The following is a 26,871-nucleotide window of genomic DNA, read 5'->3' as shown; positions in this document are numbered from 1 at the left end:
ACTTCCTGAGGCACCTGTATGTCTTGCATGCTCAGTTGTTTAATCTTGTCCGATTGTTTGCCACCCCATGGGAAGTAGGCCGCCAGGCTCCTCTGTCCATGGGATTATCCTGGCAAGAATACTGGAATGGGTTGCCGTTTCCTCCTCTAAGCTATACGTCTTCCTTACGTCCGTTTACCCAGGAGTGATTGCAGCTAAGTGCTGTATGTTCAATAAACACTTGATTGAATTTTTTTAAAGTACTGGTCTTCTGAACTCCAGTGCTGGAAATTTGTGAGCTACTTACATTTTTGCTTTGGATTCCTAAAGCCTCTGATTTAATTTCTAGATTATAAGTTTTCTGTTGATAGAACCCTTATAAATATCACATGAAGAAGATGAGCATTACCTTTAGACCAAAGCAATTTACTTTTTAAAAATCTGATTAATTTCAACACAATCAGCCAGGATGTCAGAAGATCTCAGTGTCTTTGATAGATGCTGACAGCTGAGGAAATTAAAATCAGGGAGGGAAGCAATTAAATACTGGCAAACATTACTTTAATGAGACAACCAAATTGTTCATAAGCCACAGAGTACGTTGTATTCTTGATAAGTGTCTTAGGGTATCATTTAAAAATGTTCTTCATGTGGGATTTGATGTTGGAAGTGGAGGACATTCCATGTTTGTCATTTAATACCTTTGGCCTGATCTCACATTTTGTTTACTTTTGGGGTCAGACTTCCTAATAATCGTGTTTAAGATTATGATGTTGTTTAATTTATAAGTTATCATTTCACCACCACTTTTATCAATTCGTAAAACTTACTGAAATGCACAAAGTCTAGACAAAATAATGTTTGGCTTTTCCACAGTGGTTTAGGGATAGCCATGGTCAAGATTCGTAGAAAGAGAAAGAAAAATGTATATCTCATACAACTTCTAATCGAAAAGGTTTGGGAATTGTAGCACTAAAATCAGAATCAAGGCCCTCAATTCCCAGTCTACTGTTCTTTTTAAGATAGCACCCCTTGTTTGGAATAAACGTCTGGCATTACAGGACTGAAGACTTACTTCAGTTTATTTGCTTAGAGCATTTTTACAAGGCTCTGTCAACTGCTTATTTGTACTACAGCACTTGTAAAATATCAAATATTAAGGGGCATCTACACATTGGCCTTAGTGATTCTCATGCCAGTTTGTTGGAATTTTTCTTCATAATGTCAAGATCATCACCTAGAGTTATGTTGTCTAAAATTGTTCAGGGGTGGAGTGGTCAATCCAGAGGCTACCATGGGTGTTGGAAAAACCTGTTTATATCTCTTCTCTCTTCATTTCTCCTGACCTCCCATTCCTCTCTTCTTTTTTCCTTATTCTTCATCATTTTTCTTTCCATTCACTTTTTATCCACCCTCCCCTCCCCCTTTGGCTCCATTGTTCTCTCCAGTTTCTCCCCCAAATACAGTAGAAATGATCAATTATTTTATACTAGCCCCAGCTCTAGGTTTGTTGATTCTTATTTTGCTTTGATCCTAAGAAGATCATGGCATCTGGTCCCATCACTTCATGGGAAATAGATGGGGAATCAGTGGAAACAGTGTCAGACTTTATTTTGGGGAGCTCTAAAATCACTGCAGATGGTGACTGCAGCCATGAAATTAAAAGATGCTTACTCCTTGGAAGGAAAGTTATGACCAACCTAGATATCATGTTGAAAAGCAGAGACATTACTTTGCCAACAAAAGTCCATCTAGTCAAGGCTATGGTTTTTCCTGTGGTCATGTATGGATGTGAGAGTTGGACGGTGAAGAAAGCTGAGCACTGAAGAACTGATGCTTTTGAACTGTGGTGTTGGAGAAGATTCTTGAGAGTCCCTTGGACTGCAAGGAGATGCAACCAGTCCATTCTGAAGGAGATCAGCCCTGGGATTTCTTTGGAAGGAATGATGTTAAAGCTGAAACTCCAATACTTTGGCCACCTCATGCAAAGAGTTGACTCATTGGAAAAGACTCTGATACTGGGAGGGATTGGGGGCAGGAGGAGAAGGGGACGACAGAGGATGAGATGGCTGGATGGCATCACCGACTTGATGGATGTGAGTTTGAGTGAACTTCGGAAATTGGTGATGGACAGGGAGGCCTGGCGTGCTGCGATTCATGGGGTCGCAAAGAGTCAGACATGACTGAGCGACTGAACTGAACTGAACTGAATGTGTTGAAGTTTTATAAGTTAGAGGTTGATCATATAAGTTTTTTGTTTCTGTTGAAATTGCTTCTGGAAATGAGAAGGGTTTTCTTATGGGATGGGTGATTTGACAAATATGCAGCCTTGCCAGGTTTTGGGTCAGCAGTCATAAGGTCCACAGAGGCAGCCAAGGATAACTGACTTCACTACTAAGATGCTAGCACTGGATTCGTCACTTGTCTCAGATGTCTTTATGGGTCTAGAGGAGAACTCCTCTGCATCAGAAAATACTCAACTTACTGAGGACACGTGCCACTCAAACCGTGTGAGAAGAGGCTGGTGAACTTCTTAGCTAGAAGGTTTCAGCTCTTCTACAGTGTGAGATGAAACTTCCTGATGCAGACCCCTTTACGAAAATTTAGTGGTACAGCCTTGTATTGTTTCTGTGGCTTGTGTTTCGATAGCTTGCCCAAGGATGTCGCATCTCTGAAACTTCACTGGGGAGAGCTGAGAAAGTGTTGATGGTAACCCTGCATCGAACACTCCCTCAGCTTAGTAATGTGTCACCTTCTGGTTAGACCACAGATGTGAAGTCTCTCTCCTTTCACTTGCTAGTGAAGCAGGACTCAGTACTAAATGTGCCTTGGCCCCTTGACAATAGACTTTTGCAGGTTATATGCCATTTTCCCTTTCCTTCCAAATAGAGTGCTCCCAAATGGGAGGCTGCATTGTGTAGTAGAAGCCTCCTTACTCCTTTGGGGATCAAGATACAAGGTTAAACTTTTATATGTTTCATATTAACCATGTGATGTTTGAAGTTTGGCTTCCTGATCAGTAAAATTGGGGTAATACGGTTTCACTGGGGTTATTATGTCAAGGATGATTTGAGATAACATGATCATGAAATATTTTTCAAACCTTAAACTATAGTATTACAGATGATTAATATTTTTTATTTTGGTGGCATATGGCAAGAATTTCTTGCAGAATATAGTATCAACCATGCTGTATTCCTAATCATCTGATTTAAGCCCCTATATGAAAATGGGATATATTTATAAAACTTCAGAGAGATCTTTGAAAGTGAAGTGAAGTTGCTCAGTCATGTCTGACTCTTTGCGACCCCACGGACACCAGGCTCCTCTGTCCATGGGATTTTCTAGGCAAGAGTACTGGAGTGGGTTGCCATTTCCTTCTCCAGGGAATCTTCTTGACCCAGGGATCGAGCCCAGGTCTCCCACATTGTAGACAGACGCTTTACCGTCTGAGCCACCAGGGAAGTCCTGAGAGATCTTTACTTCTCAACAAATCTATCCCTGTGTTAAAACTGACCCCTTGTTCTTGCACTCCTATTGGAAGCTCCATTTCTCTGAACCTGAAGCATGATACAGGCACAGGCTTTAGACTGACCTGTGATAAATCTGCAGGCTTTCCCCTAAAGCAGTTTCTTTTGCTTTTTGGGTTGAGGGGATACATGATTCTTCAATTTTGAGGCTTTGTCACGTGGAACAAAAGTTCTTTGTGATGCTGGTAGGTGAAGTCATGTAGATTGACACAGATAAATACTATGGTATTTTAAAACTAGAGACATGAATCAAGGAAATACCCAACCCAGAGATACCCTCTTTTCTTGTGTGCTTAGAACATTATTCTTTGATCATATAAGCATGGGCTTATAGGAAGGAATTTTTGTATACCATTTTGTTGACCACCACATCAATGCTTATAGATATGAAATAATGGAGGAAAATCTTCCCCCCAAAAGTTTAACTCATCTTTGGCTAGGAAGTGGGTATTGTATGTCTCATTTACATATAAGGAAATTGACACTTGGGGGTTTAAGTAACTTGCCTAAGGCCATTGGTAAGAGGTAGATAGATCTAAATCCTGACTGGCTCTAAATCCTATGTGTTTTTCCCACTTCCTCATGTCAATCAAATAACTGGTTTTATATCATTTCCTCCTTCATGAAGTCTGGTGGATCAAGTCAATGAGTTGTCTGTCCTCATATTTTCCCTACCTAATATTCTGGATATAAAGGAAAGCCCACTGGATGAACAGGCGGAGCTCAGAGGGTACAAACTTTCATCTTGCCATGTATTGTACTGTGCAGTCTTGGGCAAGTTACCTACCTTTTTTTAACTTCAGTTTTTGCATCTGTAAAATGAGGAAAATAATATCCATTCACATTTTTAAATTTATCCATGATAGAGATGTTGGTTCCTTTCTCATCCTTCTTATCCTCTGTGAGCTTTTGTTTCCTCACCCCTAAAGTGGTAGAATAATCTCTTCCTGCTTCTTTACCAGGTTGACATGGACTGAAATGAGATAATGAATGTGAAAGTGTTTTGTGAAACGAGAAACTGCCGTATAGATAGAAGAGTTTATGATTATTAATGAATAAATAGAGCTTGCAAGCTAAGTGTAACTTTTCCCTGTTTTGTTTACAGACACTAGCACTGCAGTTTGCTGGCCCTTGTGTCCACTGATCATTCTAAGAACGAGCTGTCCAAGGTAAGAGGGGCTTGGTGTCATCACATTTATGAAATGCTAATAGGCACCTTAACCAATAGTGTTTAAGGTAGATTTCACTCCCAAAAGAAGAAATATGAAGGTATTCCAGGAACACCAAAACCCGAAAAATGGCCAAGGCAGTGAAGCACTTCCCCTTTTATGTTTCCTTGATTTGATTTCTTTTTAATTCCAGCTTTTTAAAGCTTCATACCTGAAGCAGAGAAGTATCTGGTAACATGGAAGTACTGAAGTGTCTATAGTATGCCATGTCCAAGGATGTTCTTATCTAGTGCCTTCTTATATCCCCAGCTAGTATGTAGCAGGAGAGCTTTCTCCAGTTTCCTGGTCGTTGATGGGGTGCATTTTTCACTGCACTATGCTGCCACTGTTACCTGGCTCTGAAGGAGTCAAACTACTAGTCGGGTCTGTCACTACCTCTTCAGTTCAGTTCAGTTCAGTCTCTCAGTCGTGTCCGACTCTGTGACCCCATGAATCGCAGCACGCCAGGCCTTCCTGTCCATCACCAACTCCCGGAGTTCACTCAGACCCACGTCCATTGAGTCAGTGATGCCATCCAGCCATCTCATCCTCTGTTGTCCCCTTCTCCTCCTGCCCCCAATCCCTCCCCGCATCAGAGTTTTTTCCAATGAGTCAACTCTTCACATGAGGTGGCCAAAGTACTGGAGTTTCAGCTTTAGCATCATTCCTTCCAAAGAAAATCCAGGGCTGATCCCCTTCCGAATGGACTAGTTGGAACTCTTTGCAGTCCAAGGGATTCTCAAGAGTCTTCCCCAACATCAAAGTTCAAAAGCATCAGTTCTTTGGCACTCAGCTTTCTTCACAGTCCAACTCTCACATCCATACATGATCACAGGAAAAACCATAGCCTTGACTAGATGGACCTTTGTTGGCAAAGTAATGTCTCTGCTTTTGAATATGCTATCCAGGTTGGTCATAACTTTTCTTCCAAGGAGTAAGCGTCTTTTAATTTCCTGGCTGCAGTCACCATCTGCAGTGATTTTGGAGCCCCCAAAATAAAGTCTGACACTGTTTCCACCGTTTCCCCATCTATTTCTCATGAAGTGATGGGACCAGATGCCATGATCTTTGTTTTCTGAATGTTGAGCTTTAAGCCAACTTTTTCACTCTCCTCTTTCACTTTCATCAAGAGGCTTTTTAGTTCTTCTTCACTTTCTGCCATATTACCTGCTCCCAAAACATCTCTAAAGGACATAATCTAAGGCTATCACAGCAACAAAACCCTGAAAAATACAGGAAATGAATTAGTCTTTTGAAACCCAGGACCTGTGGTACCTGCATTCCACTCTCTTGGGGAACCAGTGTAAATGAATTAGAACGTTGGCAGAAGATTTCATTCTTCTTGAGTTTGTCAAGAAAATGGAGACCAGTTTAAAATAAAAATAAGAAAACGTAAAATTTGTTTTAGGTGTTTAAGAAAGCATAAAAATGTTTAAATTTGCAAGATGTGTGTTTTCTTCTGCAGATAACCAGTTGATATCTGTACTTCCCAGCTAACTCTGCTGTGTTCTCTGTAATCTTTTGGAAATCTTAGCCAAAAAGAGGTGAAGTAGTTGCTATGGTGTTCCTAACTGCAGGCCCTATAGTATAGCACCTTGATAGAAGACTTGATATCAGTATTTAACGTTCTGTAAACATTTCTCCAGATGAATATTTTGATTATCTCTTTGGTATTTTCTTTACATGATCTTGAACATATTTTTTTTTTTTTTAGTTTGTTGGAGTCTCGTTGATTTATAATATTGTTAGTTTCAAGTGTACAGCCAAGTCAATAAATTATACATACACATATATCTGTTGTTTTTTAGATTCTCTTACTATATAGGCCATTGCAGAGTGCTGAGTAGAATTCCCTGTGCTATACAGTAGGTCCTTATTAGTTATCTATTTTATATATAGTAATTTAAACATAATTTTAATTACACAGGCCTTTGAGCAAATTGAGGTTTGTTGGTACCGGCTCATATGTGCAGGAGTTGCAATTTAGAAATGAGTGAAAATTTTGGTGTCACATTAATATGGTTTTCAAAACTAACACTCATCATATACGTCGAATAAGAAGACATCATGTATGAGCAAGGCCAGTAAGGGAATGTATATACTGTGAAACTCTTCTATGAGCAGATCAGGCCTATATGCCTGTGATATTTAGATTTTATACTCGTTTCTACAAGAAAGTTACTAAAAAAAAAAAAAAAAAAAAAAAGATGGTAGCCAAAAGTATAGGAATGGCTCCTGCCCATCTTTTTGTTCCCCTCTAGTACATAAAATGCCCCTGCAAAAAATCCTTTCTTATATACTTCATATATTTTCAGGGATAACACATCAGAAAAGAATGTACTGTAGACATGTGATAGCATAAGTTTTGGTAGCTCTGTTAGGCAGAGATCTGTTTGTTCATTTAGTAGCTACAGTTTTTATATTAACTTTCCTCCAAATGCAAATTGTTAAATATTAATAAAATACTTTTTGAAAAGTGGTTAACTATGCCCCTGCTTCCCCACTGAAACCCACTTGAATGTACAAAGAAGAGTTTAAGCAAGGCTGGAAAGGTTATGAAAAACTGCTCTTTAGAAAGGAATTTTGTATATATTTATCTATCATCTATGTATTATCTATCATATATCTATTATCAGTCATCTATTATCCATCTATCTATCTATTCCTCTATCATTTAAAATTATATAAGTAGATTTGGTGTGAGGAAAGAAGGATAAAAACTCAATAGCCTTTGGATGATAGAGAAGTAAATATTCTGAGAGCATACTACAAACATTTAAAATAATCTTATGGTAATAATTGATGTCAGTGTCAGTAATGAAGAAAGAATAACAGTTTAAATAAATAATTAGGCTTGACGGTAGCTGTGTCAACAGGTACCCACTTAATGAGTGTAATCATTGTTTTTCTTGGCTTTCAACGTTGATCCACTGACTGCGGTGTGTTCCCTGTCCCACTTCCAAACCAAGTCTATTTAAAGCTGTACTTCATGGAATCTGAAACTGTATACCCTGTTTACTATTTAGAGCTGATACCCAATGTTCTTTAACAGGGAAGATCTTACTTGAGTAAGAACAAGCTTCTGGCCTTTGGTAGACCGTTGATTATCCTTGTTTTCCATGGAGTGATTCATTAGCGAGGATGAATAATGCGCAATTAATTCTCACAGACTTGTCTCTATTGCTAGAGTGAATTGGTTATTATAATTTGATGGAAACAGCTCTAGTCTGCCTTAAATCAAATAAATCAGCTGTTGTTATTTGAGGTGGAGTTAGAGACAGTAGTTATAAATGAAATTATGTTCTTAGTTACCTGAATAGAATCTCATTGTTTGCAGGAGTGAAGTAATGCATTATGGGTTATGTTCTATGAACCAGGTGGCATGAAAATCTATTTGTACTCCCAGCTCTGACTGTGTCATTTTGAGCAAGTCATTTTCCCTCTTTGGGGTCTCTTTCAGCATCTGACAATAGATAGAGTTAGACCAGTTGGTCATGGTGTTATTTCTAGTCAAATATCCTAATGGTAATTGCTATGATTTTATTTCTTGGTCAGTTCCTTTTTCCTCCTGCTGCTACTTTTCCAAAGTCATAGAGAGTCTAGTGTGAAAATTGTTTTTTTACCTTAATTCTTCTACATGCCTGAAAGGCAGTTAATGATTTGAGTTTTAGATTGGACAGTGATTGAACATTTATGCATTGGGTGTGTCTCCCCTAGCAACATTCATTTTCTAGTTAGAAATCAAAAAAGTCCATTTTCCTCTATGTTTTTCTGCTCCATAGTCTCGGTCTCAGTTTTAGAGGCTGTGGTAAACTTCTCAACTAGCCATATAAAGAGGTTCCTCTTCTGTTGTTTGACTTTTCTGGGATTGAGTCAGTGACCTGTAAGGAGAGGTCAGAATATCAAAGACAGAGAGGGCATTGAGAACCAATCGAGACAAAATTTTACAGGTGAATTTATTTGCAAAGAAGAAATGGAGACACAGATGTAGAGAACAGACATACAGATACCAAGTCGGGGAGGTGGGATGGGATGACTTGGGAGGTTAGGACTGTCGTATATACACTACTGTGCATAAAATAGATTACTAATGAGAACCTACTGTTCAGCACAGGAGCTCTACTCATTGCTCTAAGTGAGAGGGACATCTGAAACAGAGGGGCTGTATGGATATGTAGAACTGATTCATTCTGCTGTGCAACAGAAAGTAACACAACATTGTAAAGCAACTATACTTCAATAATAAAAACTTAAAGAAAACAAAGCAATTTAGCCAAATCCTTTCATTTCAGAGATGGACATTTTGGCCTCAGGGAGGGAATCTGATTTGTCTAAGGTATTAGTGGCAGATCCTGGGCTAGAATTCTGACTCCTTAGTTGCTGTTTTAGGAGAGGAATCTCTAGATGTGAAATGTCCTTTCTCTTCCCAACATTTAAAAGGACATTACCTTTCAGGCAAAACCAATCACATTGCCAGCTCAGGGATGTGAGATGCCCTTCAAATATGTGGATGGCATACTGTTTCGTTCATTCCGTGAAGCATGGGATAGATGATTCTGGCTGCCTCTGCTCTCTGTGTTTGTTATTAGTTTGTGGTTCCCTGCAGTTCTTCTTGACCCTGACATCACCACTGTTCCCTCCTGTCCTCTTCTAATCCAGTGAATTATAGGATGAGCTCCTAACTGGCTGTGTACTGTGCATAGTTGGGAACATTAATAAAGAGCAGACAGATGCAAGATTAATATGCAGGAGGACAGGAGAGTAATAGGCAACACAGTGAAATCTAGGTCAAGGCCTGCGGTTCCCAGTTGCTGTGCTACATAAGATTAATAGCAACATCTCTCATCCTTTCAGACCTTCTTTCTGCCCTGCTCTTGTGGGACTGGGCTGGGACTGAGGAACAGCTGGAATGATCTTTTCCAAAACCAAACTAATGTTTTCATGAGATTTCCAGGTCCAGAGAAGAGAGCAATAATTATCCATCAGCTGGAAGATAACTTAGAGGCAACTGGGTCTAAACACTTACCTTGTACTTCATAATACTGATGTACAGAGTGTAGAAATCATTTTACTGGGTCTGAGGTTTAAATCCTGGCTTTACCTTATTTTCTGTGACTTTGGTGAAGGCATGACCTTCCTGCCTCTGAACCTCAGTTTCTCCGTCTGTGAGATGGGAAGAGGAGGAGGAGGGTGAAATAGAGGATGTCACAGGTTTCCAGAATCGTGATCCTGAGTCTCTGACTTGCCTAAGGTCCTGTAGCAAGATGTTAGCCAAGTTGAATCTTAGATTCAGAGCTCCTTTCTCTGGTTTGGAGTGCTCATCATGAATACTTCCACCGCCCATACTTTCTAAACTGCATGCTCATATCTTTCAGCCTTGTTTTATTAAGTAAACTTTTTCTCTCTCCATTGGCAGATCCCTCTGTCAAGGGACTTGCCTAAGGCAGTCATTAATTTGTGTGTGTGTGTTTAGTGGTAAGGGAGAGGATTATGGAAGATTTGGAAGCTATGAAATAATTAGAAAATACACATCTGTATAGAATGTTGTCTACAATTTCATGAGGTTTGTAAACTCTCTAAAGGCCATACCTAGGTTCTAGGTTAAACAAAAGATGTTTTTCAGTGTGGGAAGTCTGAGATGACATTTTGATAACACACGTTTCCTTTGCTGTTGGATTTCTCCCACAATTCACTTATTGTTTTGCTCTGAGTGTCGGACTCATTTATGACTGTGACTCTGGGCATTTATATGTTTCAAACTGTTGAGTGATGTTTTAATATTCAATTCATTTATTTACTCTATCACTCAAATGTATGTTTAACCCAAAATCTGCTAATTGCTATCAATTTCAATACATCAGTTCACTGAATCTCATAAAATAAAACAATATTTTTCCCACTTTTCATATGCGGAAACTGAGCCCAGAGAGGTTGAGTAGTTTGCCTGATGTCATAGTAAATGAATGCAAAGTCTGGAATCAAATCTAGGTCTGTTTGAAAATACGTGACTGCATCTAGAGACAACAGGCTTCCCAGGTGGAGCTAGTGGTAAGGAACCTTCCTGCCAATGCAGGAGACATAAGAGATGTGGGTTCCATCCCTGGGTTGGGAAGATCGCCTGGAGAAGGGCATGGCAACCTACTCAGTATTCTTGCTTGGAGAATCCTGTGGACAGAGAAGCCTAGCAGGCTAGGGCCCACAGGGTCACAAAGAGTCAGACATGACTGAAGTGACTTAGCATGCACGCACGCAAGAGATAACAATGAATGTCATAGGGGCAATGAAACTATTCTATAACCTATAGAAATTCCTAGTAAAAAATAATCAATGGGCCCCTGAGGAGTACAGTGAATGTGTGTTCTGGGAGTTTAAGAGGAATAAGCTCATATATCCTGAATCTTTTACATGATAATTCATTAATTAAATGCTCTTGTCGTATCTTAAGGCAGGACAAGAAGAGTTGGGCAGTTGTCTAAACTGCATTATAAATAACTCACGTTTTCTCTTTCCTTGCATACTTCGATCAGGTTAGTGGTCTGAGAGTCTCCAGTTTCGTAAGTGAATGCAGGAGGAGGTGGTGATTATAGAGTCATAGAGCCCTGATCACACTGCAAGCTATCAACTGAATTGGAATTTCAATGCTTTGGGGAATCCGTTTGTTGTTCTCTCCCTGTTATATTGAGCGTGGGATTTTTACCAGAGATAGACTTCTGGCCGTGCACAGATCAGCACAAATGCAGATGTGAGCAGCGAGAATTTGGATCGTGCCAAGAGGTAATGACTGCCACATGTGTGAAGCTAATCTCAGTGCCTGGTGACCCACTGTGAGTCTGTGTGGGAGCCCTGAGAATGAAGGCTAGTGTTAGACATGGAAGAGGCCTTGGAGGTTGTCAGAGGCAACACCTTTGGGTGGGAAGATGAGGCCCGGAGAAGGGGCAGCAGCAGGTTGATAGCAGAGCGAGAACCAGACTTCATTCCAGTGCTTTCCAGTAACAGCGCCTTAAATTTCCTGTCTTCCACTGGCTCATGCCCCCACTTGACACTGGATTGGAAATTAAGTGTTATTAACTACATAACTTTGGAAGTATAACTTGATTTCTTTGGGTCTCAGTTTTGTTGTCTGTAAAATGAAAATCACACCCTATTGGCAGAACTGTTGTGAGGATAAGTGAAATACCATTGTGCTGTACACCACGCTGAGGTGTTACCTCACATATGCTTAACAGTCCTTATCACGGCCCAAGGAGATAGGCGTGCGGATGTGCTAAGTCGCTTCAGTCATGTCGACTCCGTGTGACCCTGTGGACTGTAGCCCATCAGGCTCCTCTGTCCATGGGATTCTCCAGGCAAGAATACTGGAGTGGGGACAGGTACATGTATCCTATTCTTCTGCAGATTCTACTTCCCAGCTTCATTTTGATACTTTTCAGATTGTTGCTTCTCAGAATTTGTTCTGAAGACCAGGAATGTCAACATCACCTGGGAGCTCCTTAGAAATGCAGACCTCAGGTCCCATTCCAGACCTCCTGTTCAGAATCTGTATTTTAATAAGATTTCCCAGATAATTCTAGGCTCATTAGAGCTTGCGAAGCAGTTTTTCCACTGGAGACCAATTCTGAGTCTGTTGGCCATAGGCCTCTGCTGACATTGACAGGGTTGGAACCAGTATTTTGGGGCATGCCTTCCCCATGCCTGGAGAGACAGGAGGGGGCCCTTGTCAAGCAGCTCTCTGGGAGTAGTGGAAGGCTGGGTTGCAGGAATCCAGCAGGCTTTATCTTTTCAACGCCCTTCATTTCCCCAGAAGTAGTATTCACCAGGGGTCAAACTGGGATTGGTTCCCAGGCTTTGGACTCCTAAAGTCTGTGTTCTTTTCATTACACCACTGTGCCTCAGTCAAGAGGAATGCTGGGCCGTGTGGACCATAACTCTTCATTTCCCATAGTGCCAGTATTTCCACGCTGGCTGTTTTACTCTATTACTCAATTCCTAGAGGGGAAGAATTAAAAAAAAAAAAAATTAAAAAAGCTTGAGTTGAAAGCCAGGATCCTGCAGCTTAATCAGTTATTTTCATTTTTTAATGAGGGAGTCTATTGTGAAATAAGTAATTATTAATTACTCAAAACTAATGAAATATTTTAGTTTCCTTGCTCAAAAAGCATATGGAAGCTAAAAGAAAGCATATGGGTGTTTTTCAGGAAGCATATTGGTGAATGGACGAATTCTGGCGGAGCCAGTATGCCTTTGCTGTCTGGCTGGGGCCATCCCTGCGTGCGCTGGCATCTGAGTCCTTGTGTGTTTGGAGGGATTATTTAAAATTCCCATCTGATGTGTGCCTTAGGTTGCCTCTGGAGTTACACAGCTCTGCCTCATAAATCTTTCTGCCGTGTTTTCAACCGTTATTACTGGTGGAATGTCACTCAGTATAAAACCTTTACCATCAGGGGGCTGCCATGCTCCTCCTTTCCAGATGTTTCTCTTTCTCTGCAGTGGCCCAAAAGGGCCTGCCCAGCTGATGGTTGGGTATAGAGACTTTGTTCACCTGACGGTTTAGCATAGCATCTTTGGACCTCCTTGCTCCACCAAGGACCATCTGGGAGACCTCTGGGCCCCCTACTGAGTATCTGCACTGCAGACTTCTCCTTGTGAAACCAGAATGGCAATTCAAGTGCAGGTCCGCTCAGGGCTGTTTAGCATCGTAGTGCGTACCCTTTGCTCCTCCTCTCCTTTTCTTTATGTCTCTTCTCTCTTGCTGTGTTTGTGGATCTGGTAAATGGCCTGATGGATTGGGAGGTGGTTGGAACTCTTTTTGGCCACTCTGGTGATCCAGGTTTGTGACAGTTAGAGGCAGCATGCTATGTTTGAGAAGGTACTTGGCTGAGAGTCAGAAAACCAAGGTGCAGATTAACCTGACTTAAGCAGCATTTACTTAGCACCTGTGAAGTAAGGTGGCTCACTAAGACATAGAAGGAGGGAAGTGGCAGGTGTGTGGAGATGAACTTGATGCAGGGCCAGCCAGGACTCAGTGTGATGTGTGGGCTCAGAGATGAGACTTTGTGAGTGAGAGAATGTGGGAGTTCTTGCTACAGGAGGTTTCTTATAAAAGCAGGGGCTGGAATTGGCTCTGAAGGATGATCAAGTGGACTTTGATGGGATATTACAGGGGCTTCAGAGGGACGCTCTGGCAGGCAAGAATCAGCTTGAGGCAAGTCCCCAGAAGCAGGTGAATACCATCTCTGCCCAGAGAACTGGGCACAGATGACAGAAATGTGTAGTTGAGAGAAAGCACTTCTTTTCTGGCAGACCTCTGTCTCCTCATCTGCGGAGCGTACCCTTTGAACAATTTGGTTCTCAAGAAGCCTCAAGACCTTCATCTGGTCTTGAGGCTACCGCATCTCCCAAGACCTACCCCATCTCCCAAGACCTACCCTATCTCCCATCCTAAAGCCAGATAAGCATTTAGCTAAAGGTTGGTCACTCATAGTGGCGATGGAGCAGGGCCCAGAACCCATGTGTCTTATTTCTGACTTCACCACGCTCTCTGTGACCCACAGAGCATTAAAACGATGAGTGGTTGGGATGACCATTATTAATCTAGACTTTAATGCGTGAAACCCAGAATTTTAAAATAATCTGCAACATAAAACAAATGAGATATTTCACCATTTTACATACCTTTTGACCCTTCCACTGGAGACCATCCACTCTTATAAAATGCTTCCTTCTTCCATTTTGCCTGTGTGGGCTTTGCTTTCCTGCCTGAACAACCAGCACACATCTCTCCTCCTAGGGGAGCCATCTCTCTCCACCCCTTGGCTCAGTGAGTGATGGACTTTGTTTTATTTCGTATTGCCACCTTTTAATATTTCCTCTTATCTCCCACCCCCTTTACATGTATTATGAGGGTTCTGAATCTAGGGACTATATTCTGCTTCTCTGAATTCCCTTTCACTTCTGGCACAGCACTGCCCATATATCATTCCTGAGAAAGAAACACACAATTGCTTTCTTCAACCGCTTTCCCCTCTGCTTGGTGCTTGCTTTTGAGATGGATATGACACTTAGAGATTTATAGAATTTCGGAATGGGAGAGGAATTTAAAAATTCACTGTTTAGTTGAGCTCCGCCCCAGGGAAGAAATGGCTTACCCTGCTGTACCTGCCCAGTGAGTGGTGTGTCTGAGGGTGGCACCCTCATCTGATCAAGCAGGAGAGGGGTGGTTGAGGCCTGAGCTCCTGTTCACCCTTCGACAAGTGTTGGCTGGGTTCCTTCTTTCGATGGAGAACTTTGGGAGTAAAGGTGGTACCCGTGACGCTGCTGCCGCATGAACCAGATGGAAGCAAGCAGACGCTTACCTGGTGTCTCCTGTGATGTACTATGTGACAGGCCCATGGCAGGTGCTTTTGCATCGTTTGGTTTAGTCAGTCATCATAAGTGAGAATTCCCTCACCCCCTGCACGTGGGAGACAGGTTGTGAACAGGGCATTTAACCAAAGCCCTTTGCTGTAAATACTGAGGAGTGCATGGTGGTGGATAGATTTTTGCCTGATGGGCAGAGGGCTCTTCACACTGTCAGCTGTTCTAAGGGTAACTGATGGGGGACAATGATCAGAATTGTGGTGGGAAAACCTGTGTTCCCTGGAGTATAAGATAGGATTCAGCACTCTCTCCTCTCCCCTACACATGCATCCCTGAGTCTTTGGAGGGATGAGAGTTGCCTACCTCCCACTTAGGGGTTGGTAGTATTGGATTGTACATATTCTGGTTACATCTTGCGCCTGCCTCTCCCTTGGCCTCCAGCCTCACTGAGTCTATTTTTCTATCACTCCTGTTCATTCTTCACCCTGCTCTCTCTGTCTCCTGAATTAACCCTGAGTGGCCTCAGGTCCCAAAGGCTCTCCAATGGCAGACTCCCCTGGACTGGACTGTAACATGCTGGCGGGGAAGACAGGACACAAATCTGTTGAAGACACAGTAAAAATAGCTTCTGATCTATGCAGCTCGGTATTAGCAAGATGATATTAACGAGGTTTGAGTGCTGTTCTGAAATGAGGCAGCTGCACATGCATCTTGGCTGCTTTTCCCCCCTACCTCTGGCAGCTTGCGAGCAGTGTTGCCATGACACTCCTTGGGCTCTGTTTAGATCAGCTATTTTCTGAAGGAGTCCCTGACCTTCCCCACAATAGAAACCGTTCATGTGGTCATGTCAGAGCCCCTCCAGAAGCCCTGGAACTGGTGGGCCCCCAGTTGTGACTTGGAAACTGCTGGAAGCTGTAGGTCAGGACACAGACTTTGAATGTTTAGGAACAAGAAAGGCTGTTAAGTATCCTCTAGTGTCCTTTGATGAGGAGGATATTGAGCCTATTGAGTGAAAGGGACTTGTTCAAGGTCGCAGAGTGAAGTAGGTACAAGGCTGAGGCAGGAGCTTGGGTCTCCAGATTCTCTAATGTTCCAATTGTGCCACTCTTTCCCCTGCCTGAGGGCCCTTTTCAGCCCTGATGGCTGTGGATGGAGAGGAGACAGGCCTGGGGACATCGATGTCCCCAGGAAAGGGCAGAGGGAGTAAAGAGAGAGGACTGAGGAAAAGAGGGTTACAAATAGTGTGGGGGTGACAGAGGCCAGAGTAAATGCCCCCGGTACCCCTCAGCCCATTCGAAGAGACTCTTTTCTATCAGGTTCCACAGGTTGGTCCACTGAGAAATAGATGCTTACAGAAGCAGGGGAATAACAAGGTCATGTTCTCGGTTGCTCCGAACCCTTCCCTAACCTCATATTAGACTTCACAAAACACTACCATTAAAAGCCACTGTCAGCACCACCGTCTTTGGGATACTTTATTATACAGTGCTGAGTATTCTTTAGAGAGTTCACATGTGAAATGCTGTCTTCTCCACATTATAGCAGGATCTCAGGAGACAGAAACTGCGAGTCACATGGACCCTCCTTCCTTCTCCCTTCTCGTCCCTCGTACCCTCCCTCCCTCCAGTCATGACATCTGGCAGTGACCTAAATCACGTATGATGAGCATCCAGTAAATTTTTGTTGAGTTGAACTTAGTTGAATTTAGATGGCCTCAACATTTTTATTAACTGATGGAGTGGGTAGCCATTCCCTTTTCCAGGGGACCTTCCTAACCCAGGGATCGAACCCAGGTCTCCTGCATTACAAGTGAATTTTTTACCGTCTAAGCCACCAGGAAGCCTAAAAAATGGTGGACATGGCCAAATAAAGATTTGGGGGAATAATCGTCTCATCACTTTAGATTCAGCGAAATTTCTTAGTTAACTTTCATGAAACTCAGTACGCTGTCAAGTATTATTCTCGTTTAACAATGAAGAAATGAAAGAGGGGTGACCTGCTCCAACTGAAAGAGTACCTGGTGGAATTTGGTTTTCCTCTAGATTGTCTGTCTTCAAATGTTATGTTACTTCTACTCTACCCCAGTACTTATGGAGGGGTGCTTTTTCCATAGACAGTGGTTCACCGTTCCACTGAGGAGTTCCAGCCTTTTAAGGTTATAACCTACCTCTTAAGAGTTTAGAAAAGTAAATATGAATTCTTGGATTTGAAACAGTGACTTATTATGCTTTGGACCACCTCAGGCTGATCTTTTTTTTAATTTTTTCTCTGTAAGCCAAGGGAAAAATAACACATTTCTGTATTCTTTAATTTGCTTAGTTTGAAATAAACTTTGAAATGGTATGTAATACTCTTTGAACTTTTAATACATTTGGATACATCCAGAATATGAGGGAAAAAGGCCTTCTGCCCTAAATGAATTGACTAATTGAGCTGTGAACAAAGTTAGACTTTGTTTTTGGTTACAAATGAAGATGCAAGAATTTTTTGATGCTGTAGCTGAAGTCTAGGTTTTTGGTATCGATGTTTTGCATGTATTTTTCAATATTTGCCATATTCATAAGGTGATATACTTTATGCTTTCCTAACTCTCATCAGATTTGGATGCATTTGGCTGATAACACCCTGCATCCTTTCTGAAAAAAAGCATAAATATGGAGTCGTCTTCCTTTTTTATGTATGTGCTTTGGAAGACCACACTTATCTAATTTAAATATCAGTACAGAGACAAAGCTTATCAGTAGTGAGCATAATATCTTGATATATATAGATCACGTTTCCTTTTGTGTCTAACATTCCAGGTGTTTAAGGAGGAGAATGAGTTGAATAATACTGGTATAATGTCCAGAGAGAAAGTTGAATACATAAAACAAATATGCTTGGAATCTATTTCTGTAGCAATGCATGTGTGAGATTAGCTCAGTCTTTTTATAAAGTTGTCTATACTTGAAAGTACATAATAACTTCAGAATTACCAGAGAAAATTGAAATCAAAACTTGGATGATTAGGGGGATGGATAACTTATCTTTTGTTTTAGAGCTGTAGGGAAAGTGAAAAGTCAGAAGAGTGTATGGTTTGGTGTTATATGGAAACCAAATAGTATCTGTCTATTTCCTTTGTGAAGAAAGCTTGGCTTGGGAATCTGAGTATTCTTTCAAACTTGCCCAATTACTTTCGCCCCCACTGATGCCCATACTTTGCTTAATTCGACTGAATCAGTTTACACTGAACAATGGCTTAGGAAACATGTTATTTATTATAAGCAATGTGCATACACACTACATAAATAAAGGAAAGGAGAAGAAGAAGCAGCACTTGCATATGTGAAGCAATCTGCCTTGCTTTAGAACTGCATATGTGTGTGTCTTTTTGTTTAAGTAGATTGGGAGCACCTTGAAGATAAGAGAAATGTTTTGTACATGTTTGTGAAAATGATTTTGTGAACTCAAGTGCAGTAAATCAAAACAACTTTGGTAACATTTTTTGGCTGGAGTCAATAGACATATTCAGAGTTTCTGTAGAAGTCTTTCTATTACTTTTGAAATCCCTCTGCTTCATAGACTTTCTGTGGAATTACTTTAGAAATCCATCTGCCCACTTGCAAGAAAAATGGATAGTTAAGTAGCGCAATAGCCTGTTTACATACTGGCTCAAACTGTCACTGTAAGAAAAGGTTGCATATATTCTAAAATGTTACACAGCTAGGAAAAATATACACATATAATATATAGAGTGACTATATATGTACATATATATACAATCATATATATATGATCTGTTCCTTGTCACAATATTTAACCCAACATGCTATTTACAGTAATGAATCAAAATGTCAGTTTTAAAAATATGAAGTGTCAGAGTGTTCCCACGTTGCGGGAAAGTTTGATGTGACAGTTTGTTAATCATATGACTATTATATCAAACGTGTCTCACAGTGTTTTTTGCTTGGTGCTCTTTCTTGTAGGCTCCTCACACTTTTTCAGTGAATTCCAAGTTCAAGTTACTAACCCAGGGAACACATTTGGGTTACGTGTCTCCCACACCTCACACAAATGCTGCTATGTTTCCCTCTCCTTACAGATGAATGGATTTAACATCATTTCAGAGTAGTTTGATTTTGTGCCTGACACATTTATGTATAGAAGCTAGAAGAAAAAAAAAATTCCCCTACTGTAATTTTGTTGTTTTCACTGCAAAACCATCACATGAAACCTTGACAGAATAGCTGTTTTGTGTTTTTTCCAAGCTGGGTTTCTCAAGGTATGATTTAGATGTCCTTACTCTTTGACCTTGGGTACGTTTTTGAATTTTGCTTGGCACATTGATTATACCAACTTCCATCCTAATAAAAGAACAGAATCCTAGAACATAAATACTATATATATGGGAAGAGGCAGCATGGTTTCTCTCTGAAGTGTGGCTGTGCTTCTTACTAGTTCTGGATACATGGATCACACTCAATCTTTGGGTCTCAACGTCCTTTGAAGAATTGTTAAGACTGAAATTAGATTAGATTAGTGAATTTTTAAATGCTTGCCTTCAAGGAGTCCAGACCTCTTGGTGGATGAGATGAGAGGGTACAGGGAAAGTGGTGAGGAATCTAGGCCCTTCTACCTGAGCAACCCAATCTTGCATCTGTTTTTAGTTGTACATAATATTTCATTTTGGAAGAGGAAATGGCAACTCACTCCAGTATTCTTGCCTGGAGAATCCCATGGACAGAGGAGCCTGATGGGCTGAAATCCATCGGGTTACAAAGAGTCGGACATGACTGAATGACTGAGCATGCAGTATTTCATCTAAGTAAAAGGTTCTGCTGCTTGAAAAACCAACCTGCCCACCTGTTGGCAGCCACTCTATGAGGTGATCTAGAGTCAGCGTTCTCTGGTTCTGCGGCCCATTTCCTGAGAGATCACATGGCATTTGTACTAGCAGATCTTGACTCATCTGGCCTTAGGTTCTGCCTATGCATCCATGCAGCCTCCATGGAAGTCCTTACAGTGGCAAAGCCTTCTCTATTGTGAGACTTGCGGGAAGAGCTACTAACTGAGGTCATGTCTATGTCTGATTTTAATCCTTGCATCATTTTGGTCTTAGTAAACTTACTTTCCAATTGAGCAGATTTTTATATCAGCAAAAACTATTATTTAGAGCAAGTACAGACAAAAGAAGATAAAGTTTTGGCAAGTATTTTGTCTGCTTCTGGTCAAGGATGTGAATGTTATTCCTTAAACTGGAACATTTCAGCCAGTTTGGGGAGGAGGGTGGGCACCCATGACTTGAGATTTTAGTTCACTGTTTATCCTCCCTGCTTCCACCCCATACATGTGCAGCCACAACCGTCTTGATCCATTATGCAGGGCATATTCCTATGTATATTCCCCAGAATGATGGGGCAGGGAAATAAAAAGTTGTGCATTACAAATCAAGGAAGAGGCTGTAAGAATGACAAATGGTCAAGGGACATTAGTAAGACTTTAGAAAAGCCTTTAAGTGTGAACATAATAAAATCAAATCGGGAAAAATATATCTCATAGATATAAAAGCATCCTAAAAATGGGAAGGAGGGTTAATGTCTATTTTGTTAGACATTCAGAAGCATCATTTTCAAATTTCCTCAGGGATCAAATTATGCGATTGTTTTAATTCTCCTAATATCTGAAATTGTGAAGGAAGAGGATAGTCAAATCTACAATTCTGTTGTGACACTGTCTTGTGGTGAAATGCCCGTTTGGTAACAGAATTCATAAAAACAGTGTGAGTGCCAAGACAGAATGTTCTTTTATTAAGTCACATATCAGCCACTGGGGATGCACCTGGGTTTATTGGGCTAGAGGGGAGGGATGACCCAAAATAAGTGTTTAGAATAATTAGGAAAAACCCAGGAGTGGTTCCTGACTTGTTCCTTGAAGGATCTGGTGAGATGAGGCAAACTGCTCTAAACCAATGTTGAACTCTAGAAATACAGTTTTCAATGGAATAGGAAGTATTCTGTGTGTTGTTGCTGCTGCTGTTGAGTCACTTCAGTCGTGTCCGACTCTGTGTGACCATTTGGACTGCAGCCTGCCAGGCTCCTCTGTCCATGGGATTCTCTAGGCAAGGGTACGGGGGTGGGTTGCCACGCCCTCTTCCAGGGGATCTTCCCAACCCAGGGATTGAACCCAGATCTCTTGTATTTCAGGCAGATTCTTTACCGCTGAGCCACCAGGGAAGCCCCATTTTGTGTGTAGTCTTGGTTAAAATAGACTAATATAAAAATACATATTCAAGGGATGGAGAGGATGACATGAGGGCAAGCCAAACACGTTTGCTCTCTTGTTTATTTACTTTACTTTTCCATGGGCTACGTCCGCCTCTCTTCTTTATCTCCTTGCTGGACCATAAGGACCAGAATTGAGAGCCTTGTCATGCTTATTCTCTGATTCCACTTGCCTAGAGTCACTCCTGACTCATCCATGAGCTCAGTAAATATTTACTGAATGAATGAGTGATATTGAAAGATAGCCCTTATTGAGGAACTGTCATGATATTACTTGGGAAAATTCTGATCTGGCCACTTCTAAACTCTCTGGGAGTTTTACTAAATACTTACTGAGTTAGGCATTATTCTGAGCACTTTGCGTCGTTAACTCACTGAATCCTCACAACCACCCTCTGAGGAAGGTATTGTTATTACCACCATTTCACAAACGAAAAATTGAGAACCAGAGATGTTACGCAACATATCCAAGGTCATAGTTCATGAAAGGTAAAACTCAGGACTTGAACTCAGGTAGTCTGTCTTCAGCTGTCTTAATCATTATGCTATGTTGTCTCTGTACTATTGGTATAATTATACTGGCCTGTTCTTCCCAGCATGTTATGAGGCTGAAACAAGATGATAGGTAGGTTGAAAGTTTTAGGGAAAGGTGAAACAACTGCTGAAGGTGAGACAGCACAAAATAGCTTTAATCTAAATAGAAAGTAGAAACTTGTTGAGAAAATTCAGAGAAGAAAAAGAATGATCACCTCTAATTGGGGTGAAGGGGAGGGGATTAAGGGGTTCTTGGGGTTGGTCTTGAATGAATGGGATTTTGATGAAGGGGGATATTTTCTAAGTAAATAGAATGGACACTGGAATAGAGGCACCAATGCACAAGGTGGTAAAAAAGAAGGTATCAGTTCACTGAATGATCAGTTCACTGTTTTGAAAAGATCAGTTTAGTTTTAGCAGATCCTTTTCAAAACAGTGTGCACTGGGGAACAGGGAAGGGAAGGGGCTTGTGGAGGAAGAGGAGGATGTGGAGAGTAAGGTAATGAATGGGAAGATGAAAAAGCATAACCAGTAACTGCCATCTTCATCTCTCTGGAAGTCGACTCTAGGCACATAGATGACCCCTGCCTTACCTAGATCATGCTTTGACTCATTGCTTTCTTGTGTGTGGTCCATAAGTACTAATCCAGGGAGCTACCCCTCTGAAAAGATTGGTCCCCACAAGCCTGGAGAATGCAGCATACTCTGGCGCCCTCTTAGGCATTGACGATGTACATTAGCTTGTTAAATCTTTCAGGAAGCCCTGTAGGACAGCACTCAGCTGGCTTGCAGTTGACTCTGGAGCTTGGTTTATCCCTGTGAGCATCCCTAGTTAACATCAGTGAGTAGACACACTCTTGGAGACCACCAGCCCACCAGCTGGGCTGATCTGTGGCCACAGTCCAAGATGCATCTGAGAGGAGAAGGAGATCCGCTCTCAGGCAGTCTGAAGTCCCATTATGAAAGGAGAAGTTGCACAGAGCACTCTGGCCTGTAGTGATGGTTTTGTGTCATTTAGAAAGAAAGCTGTGCTCAAGATAACCTTGAGAACCTGCAACCCCTCTGAAAAAGTAAGAGTGAGAAGCAGGAAGTGAAGGAGCGCTAGTTCTTGAAATGGAATGTGGCTGAGGGCGATGGTTTGCCACCATGAGACCTCCCCTTGCAGGCTGCCTTGTGAACATTTATAAGAAAACACCCTTCAAGTCAGTGAGCCAGCCCTGGAGAGGGCCAGGTACCTAGCTCTCTCTCACATGTTGCATTGGTCTGAAAGGCAAAAAAAGGCAGTGGAATGTAGAAGGTTTGCTCCTTGACGGATACCATGTTCGGAGTTGTGTAAAACTACCTCACTTAAGGGAAGAGATAGTGTGTTAGTACTTAGGCATTTCTTTCCAGAACGTACCTGTTACCTTTTTTTTTTCTTTTCTCTGGTCGGACCTTAACGTTCAAGCATCACTTTTGAAATTTGTCACTCTTTGGAATCACCTGGAGCGTCTCGCCCTCAGAGGTTATAATACAGGAGGTTTGAGAACACAGTGTGGGAGAATTTGTATTTCTAATAAGCTTCGAGATGATTCTGAAACTGTCAGTTTGTGGGCTCACTTTGATTAATGTGCCTTTAAAGTATAGTTCAAGACCCTTGTTTTCCAGGAAATTTAACTGATTGTCTTCACCCAAAGTGGTTTCTTTCTTCCTTTCTCTTTTTCTTTCCTTCTTTCATATTCTAAGGGAACCCATCAGAGGCCCTATCTGAATTAGGTAACTTCTCATTTATGTAAGTCTCTGGGGCTACATTATCAATTTCTTGTGTCTGTTTAAACACTTTAGATAAGAAAGACAATTGTATAAATTGTATAAATGAACACAAATTCTGATGGAGACTCTCAAATCCTGAATTCACATCTTCTTATTGCTTCTTATACGCTGTGTGTTTAGGGTCAAATTGCATCTTGTAGAGTTGAGTTTTCTCATCTCTAAAATAATTATTCCATTTCTTCCTGCTGCAGAAACTCATGGAAAACATCAATTGAGAGTCTGGATATTTAAAATGCAGTAAAAATGCAACAGTGTTCACAGTAAATTATTGTTGGTATTTTGTTTGTTTTGTGAAGTTGACTCATTCACTTTATCATTAATGATGAAGCATGAAGGAAATGCTGTTGGTTTTTAATGAGATGTGGAGTAGAGGGTGGGGCTTAAGTGATGCTGAGATTTCAGAAAAGCTCTTTTCAGTTCCTGGAAATGATTCTCACACTGACAATTATAAGCTTGTGCTCAGGTCAGGAAAAGCAATGTGCATTTATATTGAACTTTTTCTTCAGGTAGACCATGATAGTGATTATGAAAATTGTGTTCATTTTCTGAACTTCTCATTGTAAACTTGAGAAGAGATGAAGTATTCATAGTGGTTGTCACTGACAGGGGTTTGTAGGGTGATTGCTAGTGAGTAAGTTTATAAATCCTTACATTTCTGTTTTCTATAGCAAGAATACCTAAAACCAGAAGTGTCCTCTTCTAGGTTTTCTTAAGATAGCATATGTATTCCTTAAGTGTCTACAGTACAAAGCCTAAATCAGGCAATGAAGAATAAAAATATGGTTAGATGTGTAATTACTTTTTTCATGGAGTTTCCAGTCCAATGGGAGACCCAGACGCATGCATAACTAGCTGTTGGACAAAGCAAGCTAAGTGACAAAGGAGAGGTGCAGGTGGCATGCTGTGGGAACCCGGAGCAGGGTTTCAGTGGGCGTGAGTTAGGGAGGGGCTCCTGAAGGAGGTGGATTTTAAGCACGCCTTGCAGAACTGAAAGGATTTAAGCAAACTGACTTTAGATTGGAGCAAGCCAGAGAAAGAGACAATATGTTAGTACTTAGGCTTTTCCCATAGTATTTTATAGCCAAGGTTGTGGAAAACGTATTGATGCACAGAAACAAATCTTCCGTTCTGAAGATCCGCCACTGGTATTCTGGTCCATTTGACTGTGCTTATTTTATTTCCTTTAGTACGTTTGTCCCCTCTTTCTTCATAGGATATTCCTTTTTGCCGGTTCCTGCTGGCATTTTTTTGCCTGGTCATTGACTTCTCGCGCCTGCAAAGTCGGCTCACTTGCTACCATATCATCACACTCCTTTGGGTAACCTCTTTGCTTTGATCTCCTACTATTGTAATACCCTCCTCCATCCTCACTCTTGTTTTGGTTTGCAACAGGAACAATAGCCTTTAAAAAATGTCCCTGTATTGATTAGATTGTAAAGAAGGCTGAGTGCCGAAGAACTGATGCTTTTGAACGGTGGTGTTGGAGATGACTCTTGAGAGTCCCTTGGACTGCAAGGAGATCCAACCAGTCCATTCTGAAGGAGATCAGCCCTGGGATTTGTTTGGAAGGAATGATGCTAAAGCTGAAACTCCGGTACTTTGGCCACGTCATGCGAAGAGTTGACTCATTAGAAAAGACTCTGATCCTGGGAGGGATTGGGGGCAGGAGGAGAAGGGAACGACAGAGGATGAGATGGCTGGATGGCATCACTGACTTGGCGGTTATGAGTCTGAGTGAACTCCAGGAGTTGGTGATGGACAGGGAGGCCTAGCATGCTGCAATTCATGGGGTCGCAAAGAGTCGGACACGACTGAGTGACTGAACTGAACTGAACTGATTGATTAGATTGACCCTTTTGTAGTATGAAGACACTGATTTCTCTCTCCTCTCCAGGCTCTGGATCTCCAAGCCCGAAACACCAAGTCTAGGTGGTACTTAAAGATGTGTAGTGCTGGTTGTGGCTGAGAGAAGATAAGTTCACAGTGAAGGGAAAGATGTTGTTAAAATATGTTGGAGTGAAACATCAGGTGCTGGGTCTGTCTAGGAATACAGTGTAGATTGACTTTACATTCTGTGTTCTGCATGTTAGAAGGTTGTGATGTTCAGAACCTTACATTTTGATACATATAATCATGTAATATAAGTTTATATCAACTAAATCCAGGCAATTTCACCATCCACTACATTATTAATTCCAGATGAGAAAATTTATTAGGGTTCAAATTTTGTTCGAGGCCCAACTGTTTCTTAAATTATTAATACAATTATTATCTATTTCATTATTATTATTATTATTTTTTTTTTACAACTGATGGGAAGGGAAATTGAACAGCTGTGTGATTAGCAGGGTGTGAAATTAAAAATGTTTTGTACAGAGTCAAGAGGTTGTTTACTAGAGAATTCCTCATCTGAGAATTAAGTATCATTTAGATTGGCCATAAGATGCTCTCCTTCATCATTTAAGTTGGATTTCTCACATCCAGTCATTTGCTAAAAGTAAAGGGCCTTTCACCTTTTCCGGAAGGAGAATACTGGCTAGGTTATCACAATGCATCTCTAACATTGTCAGTCAAGGTAACAGCCCCATTTCTTTCACTCATAAAATAACAGTGCAAGGAAAAAGTTCAGCCTCACTGCTCTTAGCAAAGAATGTGTAAGTTCCAGTTTGAGGAAGTCAGGTAAATTAGAGCTACAGCTTTAAAGTGGCTTTAGTTTTCTCCTTTCAAACCCCAAGAGTGTCACCTTTCTGTGAGTGTGACATCTAGAATGTGCTGTTGATCCTTAAAGTTTCCTGTAGCGGTATGCTGTTGTTTCTTGAGTCCTTTTGCAAAAGTCCCTCTTTTGACTGAGTTCTAGAAAGTACCACCTCCCTCTTCCCTTTTGCAGGATGTGCTCAGTCTTCTGCAGAAGCAGGAAAGCATGGTGGCCAAGCACGTTAGCAGGAGTCTCTTTGCTGGAGCGTGAAGCTAGCTCATCTATTTGCTTGGGCAAGTGGTGTTCGCTCTTTGCTGTGCCTTTGCCTCATGCCCTTACTGAATGGAGGTAAAAGGTAGTACCCACCTCCAAGGTTGCTTTGAAGATTATGGGCATTAATACCTGGAAAATGTTTACGGCTCTACCTGACTCATAGCCGGTGCTCAGTTAATGTTGGCTGCCTGCATTTGTGTAAGGCAGTGTACTGTCCTGTGTGT

At 41.3% G+C, this 26,871-nt stretch overlaps 1 protein-coding gene across 13 annotated transcripts in view; it reads left to right on the top strand.

The window, feature by feature from the left end:
- The window catches only part of LPP (LIM domain containing preferred translocation partner in lipoma), a 736,773-nt gene that overhangs the window by 177,660 nt on the left and 532,242 nt on the right, over positions 1 to 26,871 (top strand). For all 13 annotated transcript variants that reach the window (XM_069557978.1, XM_069557960.1, XM_069558022.1 and 10 more), the window contains one exon: positions 4,615 to 4,678. The gene's annotated coding sequence lies outside the window, so the exon portion shown is untranslated. The remainder of the gene's footprint in view (positions 1 to 4,614; positions 4,679 to 26,871) is intronic.

This window comes from Ovis canadensis, chromosome 1, assembly GCF_042477335.2.
Source record: "Ovis canadensis isolate MfBH-ARS-UI-01 breed Bighorn chromosome 1, ARS-UI_OviCan_v2, whole genome shotgun sequence".
Taxonomy (NCBI): Eukaryota; Metazoa; Chordata; class Mammalia; order Artiodactyla; family Bovidae; genus Ovis; species Ovis canadensis.
Note: the sequence above shows the minus strand (reverse complement) of the source record. Positions and strands in the feature narration are given on the sequence as shown.